Source organism: Moschus berezovskii, chromosome 4 (assembly GCF_049115385.1).
Source record: "Moschus berezovskii isolate FMDL1 chromosome 4, NW_MosBer_1.0, whole genome shotgun sequence".
Taxonomy (NCBI): Eukaryota; Metazoa; Chordata; class Mammalia; order Artiodactyla; family Moschidae; genus Moschus; species Moschus berezovskii.
Genome location: NC_142463.1, coordinates 18186964 through 18202396, shown reverse-complemented (window position 1 = coordinate 18202396; position 15433 = coordinate 18186964). Strand labels below are relative to the sequence as shown.

Genomic DNA, 15433 nt, shown 5'->3' with positions numbered 1-15433 from the left:
ACTAGCCCCTCCCCCACTCTGGGGTGGAAGAACCAGAGGGGCAGCATTCCAGAGGAACGAGGAGGAGGTCTGGGTCTCTGCAAAGGGGCGGCAGAGATTCCAGTCCGTGGGAGACAGAGACACCAAGAGATCAGCAAGAGACCCGACAGAGACCCGGGAAGGGAGACCCAGAGATGGGGGAGGGAGCACAGAGAGACCTGGGAAGAGAGAGCAGAAAGCCGGGAAGAGCACAGAGAGACCCAGGGAAAGAACACAGAGACCCGGCAAAAAGCACGGAGAGCTGGGAGAAAGAACACAGAGGCCCAGCGAGAGAGAACAGGGAGACCCCGGAGGGAGTCGCAGACAGCAGAGAGACCCCGGGACTGCTTGGGGGGTGGAGTGGGTTCAAAGTGGGAGGCCGCGACACGGGGAGCCAGAGATACAGAGGCTTTGAAGGGCGTAGAGACACGGAAACACGGAAAAGGAGAAATAAGCCGAGACCGGATCGTGGGCACAGCGATGAGGACCGGGGCACACCAACACGGGACGGGACGCCGGGCGGCGACTGAGTGAACTTTCCGGAGCGGGTCCGAGTGGACACGTCCTCACGGGACAGGTGGCCCCAGGGCCTCGGGTCACTGCACCCGGGGCGGGGCGGGCACAGCCCGGCCCAGCTCCTCCCCAGCCCGCGCCGGCGACCTGGGAGGTGGGGGGAGGTGGGGGTTTCCAAACTCGCGGCCCGCGCACCCCGGGACGGCACGTGCGCCCGGGCCGCGAGCGAGACGGGGGCGCGGCGGCTGCGGATCCCCCGCCGGCTGGGAGGGGGCGCCTGTGCGGCGGGGGCGGGGGCGGGGGCGCGGCCTGGACCCGCCGGGGGCTGGGGAGGCGGTGGGAGGCCGAGGGCCGCCCCCGGAGCGTGTCCGCGTCGGCGGTGGGGCAGACGAGGCGGGACCCAGGAGGGGGAGCCCCGACGCAAACGGGAAACTTTGCGCTGGGGGGGGGCGCGGGCTGCGGCTCAGGTGCGGCGGGAGGGAGGGGGCGAGGCGGAGAAAGGGGAAGGCGGCGAGGGCCGGCAGGGAGCTAGCCAGCCGGCGGCAGGGTGATGGCGAGGGGCTCCGTCTGCCGCCGGGTAACGCGGGGAGGAGCCGCCGGGCTTGGTGGGGGCGCTTAGCCGAGGCGGCGGGCGCGGCAGGTGGGGGCGCGGCCCGGCCTAAGCGGCGCCCCCAGCCCCCCGGGACCGCCCCCAGCTCCGCTCGGGGAACGCGGGGAGAGGGTGGGGGAGTGGAGAAGGGACCGATGCGGAGGGAACTGGACGGGGGCCCGGGGGTCACTCACCGCCTATCGAGGGGCCGTCGGTCCGCATGTCCCCCCCAAGCCTCCGGGGCCGCTGCTCCCGCTCCTCTTCTGCCGCCGCCGCCGCCACCGGATCCCACTCCCGCCACCGCCACCCGAGCCGGAGCCGGAGCCGGAGCTGGAGCCGCCGCCTCTGCCGCCGCCGCCGCCACCGATTCCGCCGCTCCCGCGCCAGCTCCAGCCGCGTGCCCGCGCCCACGCCCGCGCCCCTGCCCCTGCCGTGCGCGTCCCCGGCGCCGCCCCTCCCCTCGTGCACTCTCGCTCGTAGAGCTGCTGAGCCGCGTAGGCCCGAGACCGCAAGCCAGCCCCGCGCCTAAACCGACCCGGACCCCAGTACAGAACCTGAACCCCAGTCATGAGCATGGGCAGACCCAAACTTCCATACGAAGTCCGGATCCTACTAGAGGCTCCCAATCCAAATGTGAACCTTATATTGCTCTAGGACCCCATTTTCTCTCCGTAGAGATGGGAACCTGCTATTGAGCCCGGACCCACCCCAAACTCAATAGTAAGTCCAAACCCCTGAACCTGCCGTGAAATTGGCTCGAGTAGTAGTTTTAATCTGAACCCCTATATTAAACTGAAATACCAATTGTTATCACCTCTACTTTATCGTGACCCCAGCATCAACCCAGGCCCTTAAATGGACCCCAGTACCAATGCTGAGCCCCAATCCCTGTGTGAACCTTAAAGTCCAATAGCTACCTTGCTATGGTAGCTACCAGCACTTTTTTGTGAACCCCAAGCCTTTCCATAAAACTCTTAATACTGCAGTCCCAGCCCCAGGTCTATACCAACACACTTTGTGAACGAGGATTGAGTCTCCAGAAAAGGACCCTAATACAAATAGTGACCTCAGACCTTGTCCATTTGAGGGGCCATTTAAGACCCTGACTTGATTCACCTCTAGTGGTAATCTTGGAACCTAAGATTTATGAGACTGACTTTGTAGAAGCTCCACACAAATCCACTGCAGCCCCATACCCACTCTCTACTCCTCTGACCCGATGTCAACCCCAACCTGAGGCTGACCAACACCCCAAAATCAGCAATGCCAACTGTGGAGCTAAGTCAGGTCCTGAGTTGGCCCTTAGTTCAGCACTTGATAGTGTCCTCCAAGCCTGATATAAACCTCAGTATTGAATTTCTGACTCCTCATATCAAACTTAAATGCTGACCCTATAAATCTCTGGCTAAACCAATAACTTACCAAAAGATTTACTACAGGTCCTAACTCATAGGAACTTGGTGAGCTCCAAACCAAGAGTCACACCTTGGCACCAAAGCCTCTGATCTCAGACCTACTGTGCAGTCCATATCACATCAGCCCTCTCCTGCCTGCCCCCCGTCATGAAAGAGGGGGAGCCTACCCCGATTGCCTAGATCAGATGAGGACCCCTATGGGATCTCTGATCTGTGGGGTCTCTGTGATATCTCTGTGAGTCTAGGGGTCAGGTGAGAAATAAAGTCTGGAGATTGTTGAAGCACCTGGATTCCAGTGTAATGTGCAGGGCAGAGGTAGAGGTGGGGGGTCTGGGGTGATGAGCTGAGTGGAGTTCTGGTAACCACCTAATTCACTGCCTGCTTTTGCCCTGGACTTGAATTTAGAAACGGTGTGTGTGCGCCCCCTCGTGTGTGAGAAGGGGATGGGAGTGATTCTGGGCAAACAATCAGATCCCGGATTCCAGATGACAAACGGATCAAAAATGAACATTCCTAGTCTGTGGTTTTTTATCCACTGATAATTTTGGTGTCCTGTGGAGGAGGTATTGCAAGTTTTGTGCATCTTTAGACATTTTGGCCTGTTTTTCAGAAGTGAAGTGAGTTTAGGCTTCGGGGGAGGGCTTCTTCTAAATTTAAAAAAGCATACTTTCCGGCCAGTGATGCCCGCTCCTTGCTGACTCGTGAAAACAGTTCTTCTTGGCTTCAATGGTCTATACTCCTTCCCTGATTGCCATTTCTCAGTCTCTTTTTTACCATCTCCTATTCCTCCCAGGATCTGTCTACACTGTCCCTTCTTGCGCTCTGCCCATGGACCATCTCCACCATCACCAACCAAATGCTGATGACTTCCAAATCTGTCTCCCTGGTATGGGTCTCCTGGGCAAGAATACTGGAGTGGGTTGCCATTCCCTTCTCTAGGGGATCTTTCCAACCCAGGAATCAAACCCAGATCTCCTGCATTGCAGGCAGGTTCTTTATTGTCTGAGCCACCAGGGAAGCAATGTTCTGAGTGCAGGACCCATATTTCCAAGAGTCTTCTCTAGACCACTCCCTGGTTGTTGGTCAGGTAAACTGAATTCACTGTGTCTCCCACCCCAGATCTGCTGGCCCCCAGCAATCCCATCTCAGGCAGCAGCACCTCATTCAATCAGTCACTGGGCCAGAAACAGGGCATCTTCCCTCCTGCACCCTCATCTAATGCAACCTGTAAAATCTGAAATATAGAAAGGGGCTAGAGATCATCCCAAGGGAGGTGAGCAGGAGGAGGGGCTGGAGAGAGAATAAGTGGGGAGGGGAGGAGATGGGAAAGAGATAGAGAGCTTTTGACTTTTGGGCTTCAGTTCACACAAAAATCTCTAACACACAGTCATAAAAACACCTCTTAAGACTTACTACGTGGGACTTCCCTGTGGTTTAGTGGCTAGGATTTTGAACTCCCAATACAGGGGGCCTAGGTTTGAGCCCTGGGAACCTAGGGCTCTAGGTTCCTCTAGTCTGGGAACTAGATCCCACGTGCCACAATTCAAGATCCCATGGGCCTAAACTAAAAAGATACTGCCTGCCGCAACTGAGACTCAGCACAGCCAAATAAATAAATAAAATATTTTATAAAAAGATCTCAGTGTCAGTGGCTTCTCTCTCACACACACACTATATATAAATATATAATATATATATATTTATGAACACTCTATGTTGAGTGGGGTCAGTACCCTGGAAACAATGGTACCTATTTGGAGCCATCACTTCCTCCAGAGAGCCACCTCTAACCTCTTGCTGAGTTGGGTCTTGCCTGCCCAAACTCTAAATCCTGGATGTCACCACCATTAGTATCTGTGTCTATCCCCCGACCTTAAAGGCGGTGGGTTCCTTGAGGACAGGGCAGGCGGAAGGAGCCTCCATGTCCACTGCCACATCCCAGTGGCCAGTACCCGGCCCTGATACACAAAGGCTGCTCAGTATATATTTGTTAAAGGAATGAAAAGATAGATTTTCCCCTTCTGTGCTCAGGGACCGTCACATATAAGTGACCAGGTGAGGAAGGCTCCCTGACCCAGCCTCAGAGCTCTTCCACACTTGGGGCTTCTGTCGGCCTGGCCTGGCCTGAGGGGGGCTTGTGGTGTTCGCTGACCTGTTGCCTGCAGACTGGGCCTCAGTGGGTCTGCAGCTCTGACAGCCCAGTTCCCTCAGCTCAGCACTACCTGGTCTGTGAACCCAATACTTGGAAAGCCCTATGGTCCAAGGGCCTTACTCTCCTGTGGCTGAAGTCGGCAGCCCCACTCAATGCGACACAAACCAGGCTCTTGCTTCAACCCCCTCAGGAACACAGGGTTCTCAGAACCTCAAACCATTGGTCTCAGCCCCCTGCTCACCCACCTTTCAGAACCATGCGTGGCTCAGGTGACTGGCTGCAAGCAGCCAGCCCAGACCTCAGCGTGCCCAGCACCTGAGACTAGACATAAGGCCGAGGTAAAAGAACCAGAGGCCTGGGCCCTGGGGGCACGTGGACTAGAGCCTCAGGTGGCTGGGCCTGTGCATGCCTGAGCACTGTGGAAGGAGAGGAGCCAAGACTTGGTCCAGACTGCCAAACTCTGAGCTTGGGGTCCATGTGGACTTGACCTGCTGCCCTGCTCCTGGGCCTGGCGGGGAGGGACGTCCTTGTGCTCATCTGTGAAGGCCGAGTGCTACCACGTGGTAGGTCTGTGTCTGTCGGGCTCCAGCCCCAGGGGGCAGGGTGAGGGGAGAGCCAGATGCCAGCTCCCACTCATTGTTCACCCTTTGTCCAGGTCCTGGGCCCACTGGACGTTCTGCTCCAACTCATGACGTAAATACAGCTCTTAGTCATCTCTTAGTGGGTTTAAATCAAATTAAATTCAGCCTGAGTCCCTACCCACCAGATTTGTGAGAATTCCATATCACTCACAGCTCTCCTTCACCTCCCTCCAGTGATCCAAAAACGCCGAGGGGCTCACACAGCCCCAAAGATGCTCAGTCTGTGGTCCTCTTTGAGGAGAGAGGCTGAGGTCTGTTTCAGGCCGGCACTGCTGTTGCAGACATCAGCCGTCCCTGCCATGGGGCTTCCACTGTTTGTCCCCCATCTGCAGGGTCACTCCCCCACCCCTGGCTCTTTATGGGGGTTTCTCTCATAGACCCTCAAAGTCGCAGCCCTTAATCCTTGGTATCTGCAGTCACACATATTCATTTTCCTGGGGGTGGGGGGTGCATGCCAGAGTGGGATGGGGAATGCCTGTCCTCCTGCCCGCTCTTCCGTGCTGGAGAACCAACTCCCTAAGACCCAGCAGTGTTCTTTGTCTCAGCCCGGTCAGAAAGAACTCAGACGCCAGCACCACAACACCGTCTGTGTACCATCTCAGGTGTTGAGTGGGAGGAAAAAGGCCCCGGCCTTGGAACGCAAAAGCCTGGCTAATGCCTTTCACTCCTGCCTGGTGAGTCACTCTGCAGGGGGCGGGGGGGGGGGCGACGGGAGAGCGGGGGAGGGGAGCAGGGAGGGTGTGTGTGTAAATGAGACAGGAGTTAATATCTCAATAGAACACTCTGCTGATGACTTCCCTTCAAGCTCTGAGAAAATAGAGGCTACCCAGGGGAGGACACCCCCACCCTCAACTATCAAATCCAGAAGCCCACCCTGTCATTTCCTTTCTCCCTCCTGAGGTGCGCCCCCCAATGGCAAGTGGGCTGAGCCCACTTGCAGCCTCTTTACTGTATCATTCCTATCAACTCTTCGTCACGCTCAAGTGTCTCCCATCCTAAAAACTCCGCTCCCTTGGCCCCACCAGCCCTTCCAGAGTGGGGAGGTGGAGTGTCTCTCTGTCCTCCATCCTTGCGAAGCCAAGAGCTGTTGGCACAGGGAGCCTCCACTCTCCCGTCTCTGATGTACACTCAACCCACTGTGATGTGCACCCCGGGACCATCGCTCCACTGAAGTTGCTCTTGACACAGTGACTGCCTGGGCTTCTCAGGTGGCACTAGTGGTAAGGAACCGGCCTGCCAATGCAGGAGACACGGGTTCGATCCCTGGGTCAGGAAGATCCCCTGGAGAAGGAAATGGCAGCCCACTCCATTATTCTTGCCTAGAGAATTCCATGGACAGAGGAGGCTGGCAGGCTATGGCCCATAGTGTCACCGAGAGTCGGACACGACTGAAGGGACTTGGCATGCATACACAGTGACTATTCACCTGCCTACTGCCCAGTCTGATGGCCATGCCTGTTTCCAGCTTAGTGGACTTCTCCGTGGTCTTTTCCACTTCCTGCCCTCTGCCTGGGTCCCTTCAGTGCCAGCGTGCACGGACCAGTTCTGACCTCGTTACATCCCCATCAGCAGGCTGCTAGGCCCCCTGTTCTTACCCTCACACACCGGCCTCGACTATCCCTCACCCCAGACCCTGCTGTTCCCACCTTGCTCAGGGGACCTGGAGATGAGATGACTGTTGGGTGTCCTCAGATCTCTCCGCTGTGGGCCTGTGTTCTCCTAATGTATCCGCTCTCTCCTGCTTTCACTTTTCTTCTTGTCCCACCTACATGCCAAGGCCTAATGTTTTAATTACACTCTTGTCAATCCCCCAAACCCCTTTGCCTCTCTTCCTTTTGATGGTATCTGTCTGGCAGACCCCCAGCTCCGGATGCGCCCTCCTGTCTGCCTTCTTGTGCTTGCTCAAGCAGCCAAGTAACTCCACAGGTCAGAGTGCTGTTCCCATAAATCACAGCTGCTGACTGCACACAGGCCCTCCACACCTTTCTCCGTGCAGCTTGGAACCCCACCTCTATGCGATGGCTGTTTTCAACCTTCACCATTCTCTTTAAGCCTCCAACCAGCCCATTTCCTCCTTGCTGGCAGATGTGACCTGGCCTGCTCCTTTATAGGATTAAAGCCGCAGACAGGAACCCCCCAGTGCCTTACTAGCACAGTCACACATCTCCCTACACCCTCCCCCCACCCCCGCTGCTTCAGAGGAAACACCCCTCCTCCCATCTCCTGCCCGTCCTTGACGGCCTAGCCCCTCCTGCCTCTCTCTGTTATCCCCTCTTACTCTGAGTTCTCTATCCACACCCTGCCCCCACACCTTACCTGGATCTTTTCCACCAACTTGTCCCTGCAACCTTAACCCTACCTCCCTTCCCACCATTGGCCGCTGGGCATTCCTGTCCCCTCCGACATTCAGTCAAATATTTCTTTCACCTCCCACAACTTCCCCAGAGCATAATGTTTGAATGGGGTCCTCCATGCCCCAAAAAACGATGGGCATTTTCCCCCAGCATTCATCTTACTAATCGTCTTGATTACTAAACTCCTAAAGCGTTAGCTTCTTTGAGTCCCTTGGCACCATACTCTCCTGGTTTGTCTCTTTGGTCTCCTTCTCAGGCTTCTTCGCAGGTCACCCTTCTCCCTTAAATGCTTGTGTTCCTCGAGCTCATTCCTAGGCCTTTCTCCCTCTCATTGTGGACCCTCCCTGGTGATCTCATCTGAGCTACAGCTTCGATTACCACTCATCTGCTGATGATTCACACCTTTATGCATCCAGCCTGGACAACTTCCTGTCTAAGCTCCTGACCAGGAGGATCCTAGCCAACAGCCTCGTCATCTCTTCTTCCATCTCTCAGAGGACCTCAACCTGGACATCAGTTCAGTTCAGTTCAGTCGCTCAGTCGTGTCCGACTCTTTGTGACCCCGTGAATCACAGCACGCCAGGCCTCCCTGTCCATCACCAACTCCCAGAGTTCACTCAAACTCATGTCCACAGAGTCGGTGATGCCATCCAGCCATCTCATCCTCTGTCGTCCCCTTCTCCTCCCGCCCCCAATCCTTCCCAGCATCAGAGTCTTTTCCAGTGAGTCAACTTGTCACATGAGGTGGCCAAAGTATTGGAGTTTCAGCTTGAGCATCAGTCCTTCCAATGAACACCCAGGATTGATCTCCTTTAGAATGGACTGGTTGGATCTCCTTGCAGTACAAGGGACTCTCAAGAGTCTTCTCCAGCACCACTGTTCAAAAGCATCAATTCTTCGGTGATCAGCTTTCTTCACAGTCCAACTCTCACATCCATACATGACCACGGGAAAAACCATAGCCTTGACTAGACGGACTTTGTTGGCAAAGTAATGTCTCTGCTTTTTCATATACTATCTAGGTTGGTCATAACATTCCTTCCAAGGAGTAAGCGTCTTTTAATTTCATGACTGCAATCAGCATCCGCAGTGATTTTGGAGCCCGAAAAAATAAAGTCTGACACTGTTTCCACTGTTTTTCCATCTATTTCCCATGAAGTGATGGGACCAGATGCCATGATCTTCGTTTTCTGAATGTTGAGCTTCAAGCCAACCTTTTCACTCTCCTCTTTCACTTTCATCAAGAGGCTTTTGAGTTCCTCTTCACTTTCTGCCATAAGGGTAGTGTCATCTGCATATCTGAGGCTATTGATATTTCTCCCAGCAATCTTGATTCCAGCTTGTGCTTCTTCCAGCCCAGCGTTCCTCATGATGTACTCTGCATATAAGTTAAATAAGCAGCGTGACAATATACAACCTTGACGTACTCCTTTTCCTACTTGGAACCAACCTGGACATATCTGAGACCCAACACACGGTTCTTACTTTCTTGGGGTTCTCTGTCTTGGCAGATGGCACCATTGTCCATCTAATAGGCCAACCAGAATCCTCAGAACCATCCCCAGACCCTGTTTACTTTACCTCCAGAGCCTCTGATCTACCCCGTTCTCTTCATCTCTATCAGTACTTCACTGGCCCAAGCTACTGTTGTTACCTCTTATCTGGACTCCTACGGTGCTCCTAACTGATCTCACTGCATCTGCCCTGCCCTGCTCCAGTCTTATCATGTCACTCACTCCCCTTTTAAAACCTTCTAATGACTTCCCATTGCTCCGGGATAAAGAGCCAACTCCTTCAGTTCAGTCCAGTTCAGTTCAGTTGCTCAGTCGTGTCCGACTCTCCGCGACCCCATGAATCACAGCACGCCAGGCCTCCCTGTCCATCACCAACTCCCGGAGCTCACTCAAACTCATGTCCATTGAGTCAGTGATGCCATCCAGCCATCTCATTCTCTGTCGTCCCCGTCTCCTCCCACCCCCAATCCCTCCCAGCATCAGACTCTTTTCCAGTGAGTCAACTCTTTGCATGAGGTGGCCAAAGTATTGCAGTTTCAGCTTTAGCATCTCCTTAACAAGTACTAAATGCCCTCCCCTTGCCCACCTCCCACATCATCCAGCACCATGCTCCCCACTGCTGAGTGCCCTGCATCTGCACTAGGTTCCTCTCAATTCCTCAAACACTTGTGTCCCCATCCGCCCCAACCACCAGGCCTTTGCACATTCTTTTAAAAAAATATTTATTTATTTGGCTGTGCCGGGACTTAGTTTCAACAAGTGGGATCTTTAGTTGCAACATGTGAACTCTTAGTTGCAGCGTGTGGGATCTAGCTCCCCATCAGAGATTGAACCCGGGCCCCCTGCATTGGGAATGTGGAGTCTTAGCCGCTGAACCACCAGAGAAGTCCCTGAACCATTCTTTGTAGAAGACTTTTCTACTCCATCACTTCATCTTTTAGTTCATTCTTCAACTTTTGGTGCAAGCATCATTTCCTTGGGGTAGCCTTCCCTGATGTAAGTCAGAGTTGTTTGTTAGACATTCTTACAGTGTTCTGTTTCTTCCACATATAATTGTACAAACATATCTCTCTGGGCCCCTCACCTTGTCCGGAAAGTGGGTAGAGTCCATGGGGGTTCCCGGCCACGTGGACATTGGGATTCATAAGTGTAATAGGGGCTTCTGACCAAGGCTTTAGATCCACACAGGTTTATACCACAGATACCTCCAGGTTTCCAAGGGCTCCCCAAAGCTGCCAGTGCCACCAGACACCCCAGGCTGAACTGGTGGCACTCAGGACAAATCAGTGACTAGGGGCAGGCCAACCTTTGCAGACATACTAGACCTGGCCTAAATTATGCCTGTGGCACTTACAAGCTATCTGGTCTTGGACAAATTACTTCTCTTGCTTAAACCTCACTTTCCTCTTCTGTAAAACGGGGATACTACCTACTTTGTAGCATTGTAGGAATGACATAACATTGTGTTTGTAAAGAGCGTCATCTGAGCTTTATATCACAGCTTCTTGACAATAGAAGCTATATGATGATTATCAGAATTAGCACAACCAAGACTCTAATAGCATTGGTTTGGAGGACCATTTAAAAGCTAATCCCACTGGGGTCCCATAGCCTAGTAATCCTCAGCTACTGTTTGAATGAGTGCCAGCTTTATCATCCATCAGCTTCCTTCTGCACTTCCTTTCTCCTGATCCAGCTTCACACTGCTCCCTCCCCAGCCTTCGCCATAGTCCTCTGGATCCCCTCAGCCTCTTCAGAAGTCCTTCCTCCAATTTCTGCCTCACTGAGGACCTGGCAACCGTCTCCAGGGAAGCTGCCATTCTCCACAAGTGCAGACTAAGGAGGCAGGGCAGAGCCTTCCTGCTCACGAAAACCACTCCCACATCATTATTCCTTTCAGCCTCATGGAAAAATTCCTGCTCATTTAAGGCTCATGCCATCTGGCTCTTAAAGTTCATCGATTCAACCAAGATTTATTGAGTTCTTTTCCCTCTTTCTCTACCCTACCTTCTTTCTCAAAAGGCTTAGGTGACTTATTGAAAACATAAATGGGACTTCCCTGGTGGTCCAGTAGTTAAGAATCCACTTGCCGGTGCAGGGTACTCCGGTTCAACCCCTGGTCTGGGAGGATCCCACATTCTGAGGAGCAACTAGGCCTGTGCACAACTCCTGAGCCCACGAGCTGCAGCTACGAAAGCCTGTGAGCCTAGAGCCTGTGCCCTGTGACAAGAGAAGCCACTGCAACGAGATGCTCGTGCATCACAGCAAAGAGCAGCCCACGCTCACCGCAACTAGAGCAAGTCTGCATGCAGCAACAAAGACCCAGCACAGCCAAAAATGAAACAAATCAATAAGCAAAATAGAAAACTTAAAAAAAAATAAGATGCTTGGTACGTAGTAAGACTCTTCTTATATTTGTGACTAAATGAATACATTGAAAAATGTTTCCCTCTCCCCAATACCCCCTTTAGAATTTCATCTCACCTAAACAGAAAAGTAGAAAGTTCGGTCTTAGATCTCCCTTGTGTTATTCAGTTAGAAGCTGGTGCACCATTTTAAATGTTCTTGTAAGCTCTGTGGGTGATCGCATCTCATAACGCTGGTCACCACCTGGCGCTTGGGATGTAAATTGCTCAAGAAAACCTTGCTTCCTCCCTTGGAACCCCAGCAAAGAGGTAGGAGGTGGAATCCTCCACCTCTTCACCATAGTACCTTTTTCTTCTTCCCAAGACCATCATATGAGGCTGGGCTGCCATGTGTGACTTGCTTTAATGTAGGACAGGGCAGCTTAGAAGAGGTATTACAATGCAGAAGAAGAAAAGTTACAGTCGAGTAATAACTCGGACTTTCCCTGAGATCAGAGAGGTAAGTATCTCAAGAAGCCAATGCTAACATCACTCCCCTGCCCTCCTTTATACAGGGTTTCTCTGAATTGCAGCCTTCACCAATTCACCCTTGCAACACAGAAAAGCCCCTCCTTCCCCACCGGGATGGGGTCTCACTCCCTGGGCCTCTTCTCTTCCCCCATTCAGTTCCCCAAGATAACTTGTGAGTCGTATCTGCAGATTTGATCAGTAATGCCTGAATGGACACCTCCTCCCAAAAACTATTCTTGTGGGAAATGTGTTGGCATTCTACTTCCCATTTTTCAAGGTGGGTTTCTTTACTTCAAGGATTTTCTTTTCAATATTCCATATCCATACTGGTTTCCTTAAATACTGAAGTTATTAAACAAATACATTCATACCCGGAAAGACTACTTCTTAGGCCTAGTACATTTTAAAGCCAAACTGAGAAAGGAAATAATTCCTTAACTGCCTCAAATTAGCATCGTGTTGTCCCTTTTCCCTGGGAATCAGTAAATCCGATTATTGTGGCAAGGGTAGAATGTCTGTTCCTTTCTTGATCCCCTTTGGGATTTGTTTGAATAAGAATATGGTTCTAGGCCCTTTAATGACTTCTCAATGATTTTCACAAGAGAGGATTTGATGGCTTGATTTTAGGACACTGGCAATTACATTCTTTCCAAGAGCTAATATCAATTTGGGGAAAGAGAAGGGGATTGGCCTATTCTCCCAGTTAACTAAAATGGAAAAGGCTGGAAAAAAAAAATAAAAAACAAGGACAGTACTCAAGACTATGTAGGATAGACCTACTAATCAATGGAACAGACTTGAGAGCCCAGAAATAAACCCATACACTCGTGGTCAATTGATTTTTGACAAAGGTGCCAAGGCAATTCAGTGGGGAAAGGATTATCTTTTCAACCAATAGTTCTGGGACAACTGGATATTCACATGCAAAAATATTAACTTAGACTCTTATCTCATGCTGTACTCAAAAAGTAACTCAAAATGGGTCATATACCCAAATCTAAGAGTTAAAACTATAAAACTTTTAGAGGAAAAAAACATAGGAGCAAATCTTCAGGACTTTGGGTTAGAAAGAGTTTTCAGATATGACACTAAAAGCACAAGCAATGTAAGAAAAAATAATAAACTGGGTTTCACAAAAATTAAAAACTTTTCAATTCGAAGAACACCATTAAGAAAGTGAAAACAAGTTACAGGCTAGGAGAAAATATTTACAAATCTTACTCTCAATAAAAAGATTTGTATCTAGAAAGTGTGAAGAACTTTTGCAACTTATAATAAGACAAATGACTCAGTTTTAAAATGGGTGAGATTTCTCTGGTGGTCCAGTGGTTAAGAATCTGATGTGCAGTGCAGGGGCCATGGGTTCCGTCCCTGGCCTGGAAAAATGCCACATGCTGCAGAGCAACTAAGCCCTCAAGCCACAATTACTGAGCCTGCACATCACAACTAGAGAGTACGTGCTCTGCAACGAAAGATGCACACGATGCGATGAAGACGGAGGAGATGCATAATTAATTTCAAAAAGTATCCACCTTCCAATGCAGGGACACAGGTGTGATCCCTAATCGGGGAAATAAATCCCACATGCCACAGGGCGACTAAGCCCGCAGGCCTAAGCTCCAGAGCCCATGCCACAACTAGAGAAGCCCGTGTGCTGCAGCGAAGACATGATGTAGCCAAATGAATGAATCAATGTTTTTAAAATGGCAAAGTATTGAACAAACATTTCACCAAAGAAGGCATATGAACGGTCAATAAGCACATGAAACGATGCTCATTGTTAGTCGTTAGGGAAAGGTACCTTAAAAGCACAATGAGATACCATTACACATCAACTACAATGGCTGTAATAAAAAACGCAGGCAGTAACAAGTGCTGATGAGGAAATGGAGAAACAAGATTTCACACATTACTTGGGGGAATGTGAAAAAAGGCAACACTTGGGGAAACAGTTTGAGATTCTTAACACAAATTTACCACGTGACCCAACAACTTCACTTCTGGGTATCTTCCCAAGAGAAAGGAAAACATGTCCACAGAACTTATATGTGTGGAAGTTCATAGCAGCAGTATTTACAATACCCCAAAAGTAGGAACAGCTCAAATGTTTATCAACTGGTGAATGGATAAACAGAATGTAGTCTGTCTGCACACTAGTGTACTATTTGGCAATAAAAAGGAATAAAGTACTGATCGCGTCTACAGATGAACTTCAAAAACCTTACACTCAACAGAAGAAGCCAAACACAAAAGATCACATATTGTATGATTCCATACATATAAAAAGTCCAGAAAAAGCAAATCTACAGAAACAGACAGTAGGATAGTGGTTGCTGGTGGGAATATGCGGTGACTAGACATGAGCACAAGGGCTCTTTTGGAGGTGATGGAACTGCTTTGTGGCGATGGTTGCACGACTCTGTAAATGTACTAAGGATCATTTAACGCTACACACACGCGCACACACACACTGCAGAAAAACTACGACGGGGTAATAACGAGGACTTTCCCTGAGACCAGAGAGCTGAGGATTGCAAGAAGCAGATGCTAACTTCACCCCACTGCTACCTCCTTCATCAGCGCCCCCTTGCAACAAAGAAAATCCCTTCCCTCCCCACCAGGATAGGGGTTTCACTCCCTGGATCCCGTCCCTTCCCTCATTCAGTTCCCCAAGATAACTCATGAGTCATGTCTGCAGGCTTCGCCAGGTTGATCAGTAATGCCTGAATGGACACCTCTTCCCAAAGATTATTCTTGGGCGAGGGGTGTTTGTATTCTATATGCCTCCCATCCCATACAAGACAACAGAGTAGGAAAGAAATAAACGGAACTGAGGATGATATTAATATTCAAGGCACCAAAGGTAGAGGCTCTAAATTTGACTGAGCTTCCTGACAGCCAAAGAGAAAAAGGAAACAAATTGAGTATGCAATTCACAGTGTCTTTAAGACTGAAAAAAAAAAAAAAAAAGACTAACTTGTTAAGAGCAGCTTTGCTTTTTCAGGTACTTAGACCGGAGAAAAATTTTTTTCTAGTGAGAGGACACTGTAGGAACTAGTCAACATCTTGAGTACTATCCTACAGTCAATTGAATTTTGAGTTTTTTTGACAGCTTCTTAGAATTAAGAAGAGTAGAATTGGTAGAATTAGGCTAGAGTTGTGCTGCCCAAAGTGGTAGCCACAGTTGCACGTGGTTATTGAAATTAAAATTAGGACTTTCCTAGTGGCCCAGTAGTTAAGAATTCACCTGCCAATGCAGGGGATATGGGTTCGATCCCTAGTCCGGGAAGATCCCACACACCACAGGGCAACTGAGTCCGTGTATCACAACTGCTGAAACCAAGTTCTGGAGCTCCGGCCT

General features: G+C 50.7%; 1 protein-coding gene across 2 annotated transcripts in view; it reads right to left on the bottom strand.

Moving 5' to 3' along the window:
• Window positions 1-1457, bottom strand: part of PTPRF (protein tyrosine phosphatase receptor type F) — an 84271-nt gene extending 82814 nt beyond the window's left edge. For both annotated transcript variants that reach the window (XM_055401300.2, XM_055401301.2), the window contains exon 1: window positions 1315-1457. The gene's annotated coding sequence lies outside the window, so the exon portion shown is untranslated. The remainder of the gene's footprint in view (window positions 1-1314) is intronic.
• Between the last annotated feature and the right edge of the window lie 13976 nt (window positions 1458-15433).